The sequence below is a fragment of the Mirounga angustirostris genome, unplaced genomic scaffold, assembly GCF_029215605.1.
Source record: "Mirounga angustirostris isolate CCGP_5_RB_7025 unplaced genomic scaffold, mMirAng1.0.hap1 SCAF_3, whole genome shotgun sequence".
Lineage (NCBI taxonomy): Eukaryota > Metazoa > Chordata > Mammalia > Carnivora > Phocidae > Mirounga > Mirounga angustirostris.
This window is the reverse complement of record NW_026991711.1, coordinates 80,256,756-80,267,667: the sequence shown is the minus strand read 5'-3', so window position 1 is coordinate 80,267,667 and position 10,912 is coordinate 80,256,756.

Genomic DNA, 10,912 nt, shown 5'->3' with positions numbered 1-10,912 from the left:
TTCACTAAGATCAAAGAAGCCAAGAACACAAGAGTATTTAGGCAACTGTTTGGATCTTTCCAGTTCCCAAACCTCCAAATCTAGGTGATCCTGTGAGCCGCAGACTTGATGTCTAATGCTGTTTAAATCCACCAGAAAGTTACTGGGTGCCCTTTTTCCTTTTATTTTGTAGAAATAGTTTACATGCTGCATTTTAAAACAGAGCTTATAACCAGCATGAGATTTAGCAGAAATAGCTTGATTTCTCTGAGTTCCTAGGAAAACTAAGAATTCAAATCACTTCATCACAGCCTCTCAAATATTTCACAACCAGAGCCTCTACTCCATGGTTCTCTTACTTGAAGGTGATTGTTCATTGTCTGCCTCCCGACTGCTACCCAGACACCCCAAGATTAGTTAAGTGGCTTTAGAACAAATCACAAGGAAATCTGTTCTAAATAGTGCCTTTGAAAATGGTGCAGTTGATGGTAATATCTAGTTATGAGAACATTAATAGATTTTTTATAAAAACCCCATCCTAAAAGGTGGTCAATCCTACAGGTCTCCTTTAGGTTGTAGATGAATGACAGAAAACTGCCTTTGGCATCTGATTTCTTTTCTATATGCTAAAAGTTCTCTGTGTGGTTTACTGGGCTGAGCTTAAAGAACTCTCGTTAGCTTGTATTAGTTCAGGATTCTCCAGAGACACAGAACCCATAGGATGTTTAAATATAAAGAGATATATTTTAAAGAATTAGCTCACAAAGTTGTCAGGGCTGGCAAGTCCAAAATCTAGAAAGCAGGCCAGCAGGCTGGTGACCCAGGGAAGACTTAAGATTACAGCTTGAGTCCAAAGCGGTCTGGAGGCAGAATTCGCTCTTCCTTGGAGAACCTTAGTCTGTTTTCTCTTAAGTCCTTCAACTGATTGGATGAGGCTCATCTGCATTATGGAAGATAATCTACTTTACTCAAAGTCTATTGATTTAACTGTTAATCACATTGGAAAAAAAAAAAAGCTTTCACAGCAACATCTAGACTGGTGTTTGACCAAAAACTGGGTAGCATGGCCTAGCCAAGTTGACATATAAAGTCAACCATCACAGACCTTTAGTCAGAATTTTCTAAGAGCTGAAAGGTTGCATCAGAAGTAAGATGGAGTGATTGAACTGAGACCAGCTTTTTTTGCTTCTGTGTAGCATGTCTTTCATTGTTTGCTGAAGTGGAGCTGAGGGATGCCCCTGGCAGAGGATCTGGCTCACAATCCGTGTCAGGACCAACTCCTTGGGAAAGCAGAGGCTCCAGGACACAGCCCGGGGTCTGGCTACTCTATTCTAAGCCCCACCCCGCTCATCCTTCCTGGCCACACAGGGAGGGAAAGAAGTAGAAGAGAGGTGCCTCCAAGTTGCCGCCGAGGTGCTGATAAGCTTCCACAGGCGTTCTGAGAAGAGGGAGTCAGTGTTAGAGATTCAAATGGCCTGTAATCACCTAGACTAGTAGGATTTCCAGTCACTTGCTCACCACAGAAACAATGCTATTCTTACTGCAGATAAGCCATCTCTTACACACTCTTGACATCAAGACTGAGTAACTCATCACAGGAGTGGAGAACAACTGACAAAGCCTAGCATTTGCTGAACTGAACTAGAAAATCTCCCAAAGAGATCACAGGTGCTTGAGTCCTAGACTGGGTCTCTGGGAGTTAGAAACTGGCAGTATGATGTAAAGTGTGTTCTGTCGGCCCTCATTCCATTCTGCTAATGCAGAACCCCGACATCTACAGAGGCCTGGGATGCTGGGAGAGGTCAAGTCTCCCTCCTATCCTCCCTCTACTCTAGCCCTGTCACACTCCACTGCTAACTCCCTGTCCACCAGGCACCAAGGATCATCACCACTTCCTGCAAGTTCCTGCTGAACCTGAGTTTTTATGAAGCATGGCCACTGTGAACACACAGAACTTATAGGTGCCAAACCCCAGAGTTTCACAGGTGTGGGGAACAGACTTCTGAGCTTTTACTCTAGTCCTCTCTCTTCCTTGGGCCAGAAGTGCATCATAAGCTGGGTCAAGAGGCAAATTAAAATGACAACACGTTGTACTGTCCTTCCAATGACTAAGGTTTTTGTACTGGACCAACCTTTGCACACCTTGCTCTTTCTTCCCTGCAAGGAGATGCCTCCACCCAACCTCCTTTTTTTGGCCTGCCCCACCAGTTAACCAGACCTGCCCAGGCAGGTCCTACTTTTGGACACAATTTAGGCTCGAGGTGGAAGCCCTGTCATGCTCCCAATGTGTTCATCAGTTACATTTAAAAATATAGAAGATATTAGAAATGTGGTTACCTTGAGGTCATCACAATTCAATACATTGATTGTAGAATGAGTCTATATCCCTGTTCATGAAAAGCTCTACTTGGATATCAATACTCACACATTACTGGAAGCCAGCACATGGCTGGGACACTCAACTTACTGTTGGTGAATGTGCACTTCAGGTGTCTGCCTTATAGTATAACTGGCCTGTGCTTACTCACCCACACTCCCACATCCCCTTCTTCCTGGGAACAAGAGTGACCCTTTGTAGAGGGGTGGCTATGAGACCTTTGCCCTTTAATCTACAGATCTAAGCCACAATAGGAAGGCACCCATTTTAATTAAATGCAATAAAACTACCGCATAAGTACTTATAAAGGCAAGGTAAATGTTCTCGGACCATACAGTGTTAGAGTCAGAAGGGATCTTATTGAACATCTAGTCCAGGGCCCTTGACCTTGATTGCACGTTAGACCCACCTGGGGACACAGCTCACACTAGACCACCGAAGTCACTCTCTGGAGGTCCAGGCATGGACATATGCAGGAGGGCCAGTGATCTGGTCCAATGGTTCTCAAGCCCATTTGTTCATAAGAATCACTTAGGGAACTTTATAAAAATAAACTTCTAGGACTTACCCCAGACTTACTTGGGTGTGGGGTTTTTAAAGCTCCCAGGATATTTGGTGATCAGTCAGGTTTGGGAACCATTGATCTACCCAGCTCTAACACTGTCCTGAAGCCACAGACATGTTAAATGTCTTGCCCCAGCAAATGCAGTCAGCAGACAAGAAAGCCAGGACTAGAATTCAGTTGTACAGGTTCTCAATTCAGCACTATTTATGAAGAAATTATGAAGTCTTTCTCTCTTTCAAGCTGGAAAGAAATATCTACTTTCATATTTAGTCTCACAAAAATTTTAAACCATGTTTTGTTTTGGTTTTTTTTCTATTTCATCAACAGCTCCTTACATCTAGAAAATCCAGCTTCAACATGAGTTTTTTTCAGTAGTTATAAGGAAGGTGCTTTCCTAATTCCAAGAGTCAATCACAAAATCAAGGGTGATGAAGGAAGATTGTGGACTCTCCTTTAAAAATATTCTTTTGGGGCACCTGGGTAGTTCAGTTAGTTAAGTGCCTACTCTTGAGCTCAGCTCAGGTTTTGATCTCAGGGTTGTGAGTTCAAGCCCCACATTGGGCTCTACACTGGGCGTGGAGTCTACTTAAAAAAAAATTTTTTTTAATATGCTTTCATTTTCCAAGATAATTGAGATATAGAGGCACCTACTACGTGCCAATCACCATGGCCATATTTTTGAGAGACGTAAAGTATAAGACATGCCGCAAAGAGCCTATTTCTTTGATGGGGAGACAAGCAAATGAAAGGAAGCAGTGGGGCTATAGGGCCAAGACTATGATAATGTGTTAGTCCTTTGGAGCAGGTAGAGTGTGAAATGGGATCTTACTCAGAGAATACCTCACAGAAGAAGCAAGTCTTGAGAAGTTGAACATGATGTTTCCAAATCCCATCCAGCCCTAGGCATAGGGAAACATTCACCGTTTTTTCATATAATCTTTTTTTTTTAAGATTTTATTTATATATTTGACAAAGACAGCACAAGTGGGGGGTGGGGGGGGGAGCCGCAGAGGGAGAGGGAGAAGCAGGCTTCCTGCTGAGCAGGGAGCCCGATGTGGGGCTCGATCCCACGACCCTGGGATCATGACCTGAGCCAAAGGCAGACGCTTAACCAACTGACCCACCCAGGCGCCCTTGTTTTTTCATATAATCGTGTGGTTTGTTGTTTCTTTGCGCTAATTACCACTGGAGTTTTTTGTTGTTATTGTTACTTCTTTTCTTTTACTGGTGGTTTTTTTCCTGGTTTGTTTGTTTGGGGTTTGTCTTTTACCCAAGTTGTCCTTTGCTCGGTCAGATATGAAATATTTGGCACATAGTTGCAAAGCCTGCGGGGGTTCTATAAATTCCTGGTGCCTGAGTGATGCCAGGTGGCCCCAACAGTAAGGATCTCATCCAGGTAGCCTGAGCCTAGTGTGTTGTTTTGGAATGTGCTCCCCCTGCTGGTCACCTCTAAAAGTGAACATTAGTTTTAAGAAAGGCACTGAATTCCTGTAGCGCTCCTCTCAGAAGAATGTGACCTCTGCAGAGTGGTAAAATTTTCTGGCTGAAAAGATATCTGATTTAAAAAGAAAAAGAAAAAAAAACTTACTCCCACATGCATTCAAATTGACTGGCTTAAAGCAAATCTGGTTCAGATGGGCTCTTGGGAGGGACGGGCAAAAAGAGAAAATGCGAATCTGTTTTACTTTCATGTTTGCCCTCTCAATAAGAAGACCAGTAGAGCTTAGGCCAATGTCCCAAAATGTGCCTGCTGACAAGCAACAAAGGATTGACCCCCAAGGCCTCTACAGGGAATAGGGTTGCCAGAGTTAGGAAATAACAATATCCAGTTAAATTTGCATTTGAGCTAAACAACGAGTATGTCCTTTTTTTTTTTTTTTTAGCAAGCATGTCCTATGCAATATTTAAGACATACAAAAAAATTATTCGTTGCTTACCTGAAATGCAACACTAATGGGAGCCCTGTGTTTTATCTGGCAACTCTAAGCAGGAAGAAAAAGTGAGATGAGGAGAAACGTCAGTCCGGAGTCAAAGAAATCTCTTAGATGAATACTGCCCAAATGTAGTGGTGGCTGAAGCTGGGGACAGTTGAACCGTTAGACCAGACCTGCCAAGACCCTTTTTAATTCAATTTTCTCTCCCTAGAGCTGGAGACAGGCCCTGCACTATTGCATCTGTCAATTAACTAATGCAGTTTGTCCTGTTTTTCTGACTCCGCCTGTTTTCCCGGCTATCATCATGCTGGTCTCATGTTAATTAACACATATGGCACTTCAGCAGCCCAGCCAGTGGCTTTATTTCCTAAGGGGATACGTTGGCAGCCACAGTAAGATGGCCTATAAAGGTACTAAGTGTTTTCTCTTGTCCTTCTCACTTCTGGCCTCCCCCAGCACCCAGATGCACTTTACAGAGCAGATCTGACCCTTTGCTGTCTCCTCTGAGTGATGGCAGGCAAAACTTCAGAACCTCCACGACCAGCTCACCTCTTAGGGGAACTTCCCAGGAGAATTTGCAAGCAAGCATCTGCCAGTTTTCTCCTCATTGTCCCTTGAAAGCAGTTTCTCATTCCTTTACTCATTTTTTATTTCCCTTCATTTACATGCAAAATGCCTAAAGTCTCAAGCCATGCTTTGGACTCTTTACTGGTTTGTGGCATGGTCCATTCTTGTGCACCTTTCTGGGTCAGCAAGAGCTAAGTTGGCCTTGCTGTGAATGAGACCAGGAATTCAGGCTGTGTTCCTTTTCTTTTTTCCCCTTTATTTCTTCATGAATTTTTGTTATTTTGAAGTGCTGATCCCAGAACAGATGTGAGCATAGAGCTAGACATGCTGACTTAAGATGTGGGGTTATCACAGACAATTATATAAAGTACATCAGAGAGAAAGAGAGAGACGATCAAGTAAGAAAGTGATTGTTATTTGTGCCTGACTTATATAGAACACTGACTCCATAAGGACAAGGGCATTCTCATGTAACCCAACACCAAACCTGTCATCTCACAAGGGACATATCAGACCCGAAAGCTGAGGGAGATGAACATAGCTGTATTGACTTCACTGAAAAAAGGTCAAACTTAGATCATCATAAAGAATGAAGCACCTCATCATTATTACTAAATTGAAGCTGATCTTTGTGGATGAAACAGACTGTGTCTCCTGTGATGTCCTTTAATTCTATAGCTTCTCTTCCCCAGCTCTTAGAACAGCTCAGTTCACCCTGGAAACACAGGATAAATATAAATTTATTGGGGCATGGAGAGGGGAAAGTCCTCTAAGCTTCTCTAACGTAGATTGTGTGACGACCATTTGCTCCCTCCCTGGTTTCATTCCAAAGACTCTTGATAGAACAAATAAATTTTGCCTAAAATAACAGTTGCTTAGAGACTAGACATGCTTAGGGTGTCAGGGTGCTAAAGTACACTGGACAAAAGCAGCAAGACCCTGTTTAGAACCTGCTCACTGACAGGAACCTACAATAAAGAGAATAGGGTTCAAGACTCATGTTGGGACAGTTGTCAACCCAGTAACTTCAGAGTCAGAAGGGCTCTCAGTTTTTGCCCTAGAACTGCTCATCTTTCCCAAAATGTTGTTTCCATTAGACTACTCTCATCCTCAAGGGCTCCCTAAGGCACAGTGATAAAGTCCAGCCCCTGCACAGTCCCACCTTGAGAGCTGGACCACCTGCTACTCCGAGAGAACCTGTCCGCTCCGGCTACCAGGCTCCTTTCTCTCCCTGGAATGCTGTCATTTTCATTCCCATAAACTCATAAACTTCTTCTTTCTTCCTCTCCTACAGCATGCATGGCCCTACTCCTCCCTAGTTGTCTCAGGTTACACAGCCTTCAAAATCCACTTGCACTTGCCCCCCTTCGAGAATCACCCATTATTCCGCTGTCTAGAGCTCACTTCTTCCTTGGCTCCTCTGGAATTCTGGTGTCTGTCCACTGACTCAGGGGTGGACCAGATGTAGCCTTTTTTTTTTTTTTTTAAAGATCTTATTTATTTTTCGGGGTGGAGCACAAGCAGGAGGAGTGGCAGGCAGAGGGAGAAGCAGGCTCCCCACTGAGCAGGGAGCCTAACACGGATCTCTATCCCAGGACCTGGGATCATGACCTGAGCGGAAGGCAGATGCTTAACCCACTGAGCCAGCCAGGTATTGTCCCTCAGGTATAGCCTTTGATGTGTCTTTATATTAATATTCTAACCCAGGGTGATGTATCTTACCTCCTTAATCAAGTTGAAAGCTCTTTCAGAGGAAGGACCTAGTATGGCCCTACACATGTATCCCAGGCCTCCAGTAAATATTTCAGAATAAATAAATATTGGAGTATCTGCTTTTGTCTCCCTACCTCTGAAGAATGTGGAAGCTGGTGACCAAGAGAGTATCACCTGACTCATGAGAGGCAAATGCCTACAAAGTTGACTGAGCTGATTTGTATGAATAATATCCTTCATGTCATATGTGTTATATGTCATATATGTTACACATATATATGGTATAACTTCCATGATAAAGGTGAAAATGATTCAAATGGGAAGAATCTGTTTCGCCCTCAGATTCAAAAACAAATTTAAAACCTTCAGGATGCAGTCAATTTTTTTCAATCACCTAATAAAAGGAAAATGATAATTTTTTGAAAAAGGATCTTAGTACCCAAAATAAGTCACAGAGAATTAAACGTTGTAGTAACCTAAAATTTGGGGGAGCTACATTCACAAGGGGAGAAAGCATGCCCTGTGGCATGACCCCACCTAAGCCCCATGCGGGCCTTTTATCTACTTCTGGAATCACCCCTGTCCACTCTGGTCATGGTCTTTAACAGCCTCAGGCGGGGCCATTATCGTGGTATTGGTGCTTATTTCTGAAAGCAGGTTTCCTTCCTGCACGTTGTTCATCTGCCAATCTCAGGGTTTCTTATACGTGAAGAAACGAGGAAACAGCGTAGCGGTGTGCTTGGCTGCAGTTTTGTTTTGTTTTGTTTTTGCATCTTCACTCCAGGCGCCCTTGTCGGTGGAGAAATGCAGCCTAGTCAGAGCCTGGCACGATGAGTGAGCACAGGTGTGTGGGGCCTGCCCGTGTGCGTGGGACAGGAATCCAGGAGAGGAAGAAGATAGTGGGTAACAGTGGCACTGGCTGATCCAGATGTGAGGCAGGAAGCGAAACTTCCTCTTCCCATTAGCGCCTGGATCCCCTTCTCTGGGGTACTGAATCTTCACACTCACACTCTTGAGCCGGCTGCTGGATGTCCCTTCACCCAGGACTCTGCAGCAGGACAGGGGCCTTCAGGGCAGCAAGAGTGGTCCATAAACAGAAGGCCCTAACTCTGCCACTCTCTCTGCCTCTCTCCCACCTTTCATGGAAAAATCGGAATAATTAATTCTAAGAAAGAAAAATCTCGCCATCTCCCTCGTCTTGCCCTTAAACTTTTAAAGCACTCAGGGCCTATACCATTTAAGCGCTAAATTCTTTTCTGGCTCGGGGCATTCACTATCGTCTCTTCGTTCATTTTGCCTCTCCAATTCATCGCTTCTCGGCCTTTTGGCTAAGACCAAGTGTTGCCTCTCCAATTCGTTCGTTAATTTTGCCTCTCCAACTCAGCGTAGCTTTCTTGAGGGCAGAGAATGACACAATTTGAGCACCATTTCTCCCCAACAGCCCCTATGTCTGGTACAGTTTCACAGACATTGTGTGCATTAATTGATTAAAATAAGCTAGGGGTAGTTACAGATATCATGACAGCCTATCCCAAATATGTAATATTCACCAATGGGAACAGTCCCAGAAGAGATTCGTGGCATGGATAGGCTTTTTTTGAAAGACAGGAAAACCCAGCTTTAAGCAGAAGCTGCTACTAGAGTATTTGGGCTGAGAAGGTGTCCCAAGTTGTACCCTGGCCTTTCCGGCCAGTTCAAGAGAGGTCATAGAATTGGGTGGAATTCAGGGTACACTGCCCAGAAAAGGATGGGGGATAGTTCCTGGGGCCACAAAGAGGTGAGTCTGTGTTTCTGAGGGGAAATTCAGTCCATAGTTCTATCAGGTGAGGACCAGTGCAGGTACCTGCCTCACAGATACCTGGAGGACCTTCTCCTCAAGAAATATTGGGATGTCTGGACTCTGGGGCAAGAGGACCAGCAACAGCAAAGCAGTAACTGGAGTTAGGGTGTGTGTGTGTGGAGTGGCCCCATTTGTCCTCTTTGGTAGAAGTCGCTGTCCAGGATACCTGATGGCATCAGAAGCTGCCATGTGGGCCACAGCAGTAGTTGCCAAGGCTGACCCCTGGCAGGAACCAGAAACTCTGCAGGACCAGAGAGGTGCTAGAGTATCTGACAGCGTTCTCTTTTGTCCAATTTGGCAGTAACTAACACTTTCCCAAACTTGACACCAACAAGAATAAACAGCAATCTTCTCTAGCAGGAGTTGTTACAATTTGCTGACTTTAAAATCTGCTATCACCTCTCCATTAGCCCATTCCTCTCCCTACATCACTCTCTCCTATTCCCCTAATTAAGTAAGTGTGACTCTGACTTTGCTTTTGAAGCTTGAACTAGACTTGAGTTCAGGGGCATTTCTCTAGCCATCCTGCTTCTCTAGTCTCTCTGACCAAAAAGGTAGAGCAGGAGCTCGAAGAGTGGAAGGTGAGCAAGCAGCCACTTGTAACTGCAAAATCCCTTCTCTTGGATTCCCAGCAAACAGTGGGAGCATGAGTTGCATGCAAATTTTTTCTCCTTAGCCCTGTCTTCAAATTTTCCTTTGAAGAGCATTCTCCAGGGGAGAAGGAGAGGGAAGAACACAACACAGACTTAGCCAGGGGTCCGCTGTTGCTTAAGTCTGGACTAGAATTTAATGTCCCCTCCAACTCCAAAGAACCTGTGATCTGTATCTGCAAACCAAATGTCACCCGGAATTTTCCTGTCCCTTACCGTTTAGTTAAGGAGTAATCACTGGTTTTGCCCAGCCCCACAGTGGGGAGGGGGGGGCGGGGGGGGGCGGTCTGACTTCAAATTCTGCCATTTTGGAAAGAAAAGAAGAAAGGAAGGGCGGACGACGGAAGGCAAGAGGAAAGGAAGGAAGGGATTTATAGCATTGGCGGGAGAAGGAGATGTCCATCCCAATTAGGGGATGAGGGTGTTTATCCGACCCCAGCCTACAGCTTCGGTTCTGCCCACGAGGCAGCCTCATTCCTGAGTCCTCTGACTGCACAGCTTCCTCCCATCTCTCCTCTCCACTCCCCCCTCCACAATTATTTTAGAACTCCAATTTTTTTTTTAAGATTTTATTTATTTATTTGAGAGAGAGAGAATGAGAGAGAGCACATGAGAGCGGGGAGGGTCAGAGGGAGAAGCAGACTCCCTGCCGAGCAGGGAGCCCGATGTGGGACTCGATCCCGGGACTCCAGGATCATGACCTGAGCCGAAGGCAGTCGCTTAACCAACTGAGCCACCCAGGCGCCCTAGAACTCCAATTTTTATCCGGATCCCGCAAGGTAATTCAGCTACTCCTCAGATCTCTCTGGTAATTCCCAAATTCACTCCGACACCACATTGGCCTGTGGAAATCCAACCTCCGATAATAAGGTTGCCTTTTATGGCCAGGACACCCTAGAGAGCAGTTGCCGGTAGGAGCCGCAATTCTCCCGCTCTGCTTAGTACTTTTACGAATTCCTTTATTAGCAAAGCAAATTTTAAAAGCAAAGCGGGTGAGGATCCCACCAAAGCTGGGATGAGGGCGTGCGATCGTCGGGGGCTCGCCCCGAGGCAGGCTGCGGCGGTTCGCGGGCGCTGCCCTTGGGGACCCCCAAGTCCCCGGCCGGGGCCCGCGCCGCGCCCCGCTCCCTGGCTGGAGGCCCCGCCGCGGGCTTCCGCGCCCGGGTCCGCGCCTGCGGGCTTCCCGCCTCCCGGGGCGTCGTGAGGCCCGGCAACCTGCTCGCGGGTAGGTACGTGGGCGGGGCAGGCGGCATTTAAGGCGGGCACCGCCTCGGCGGGCCAGCGGCT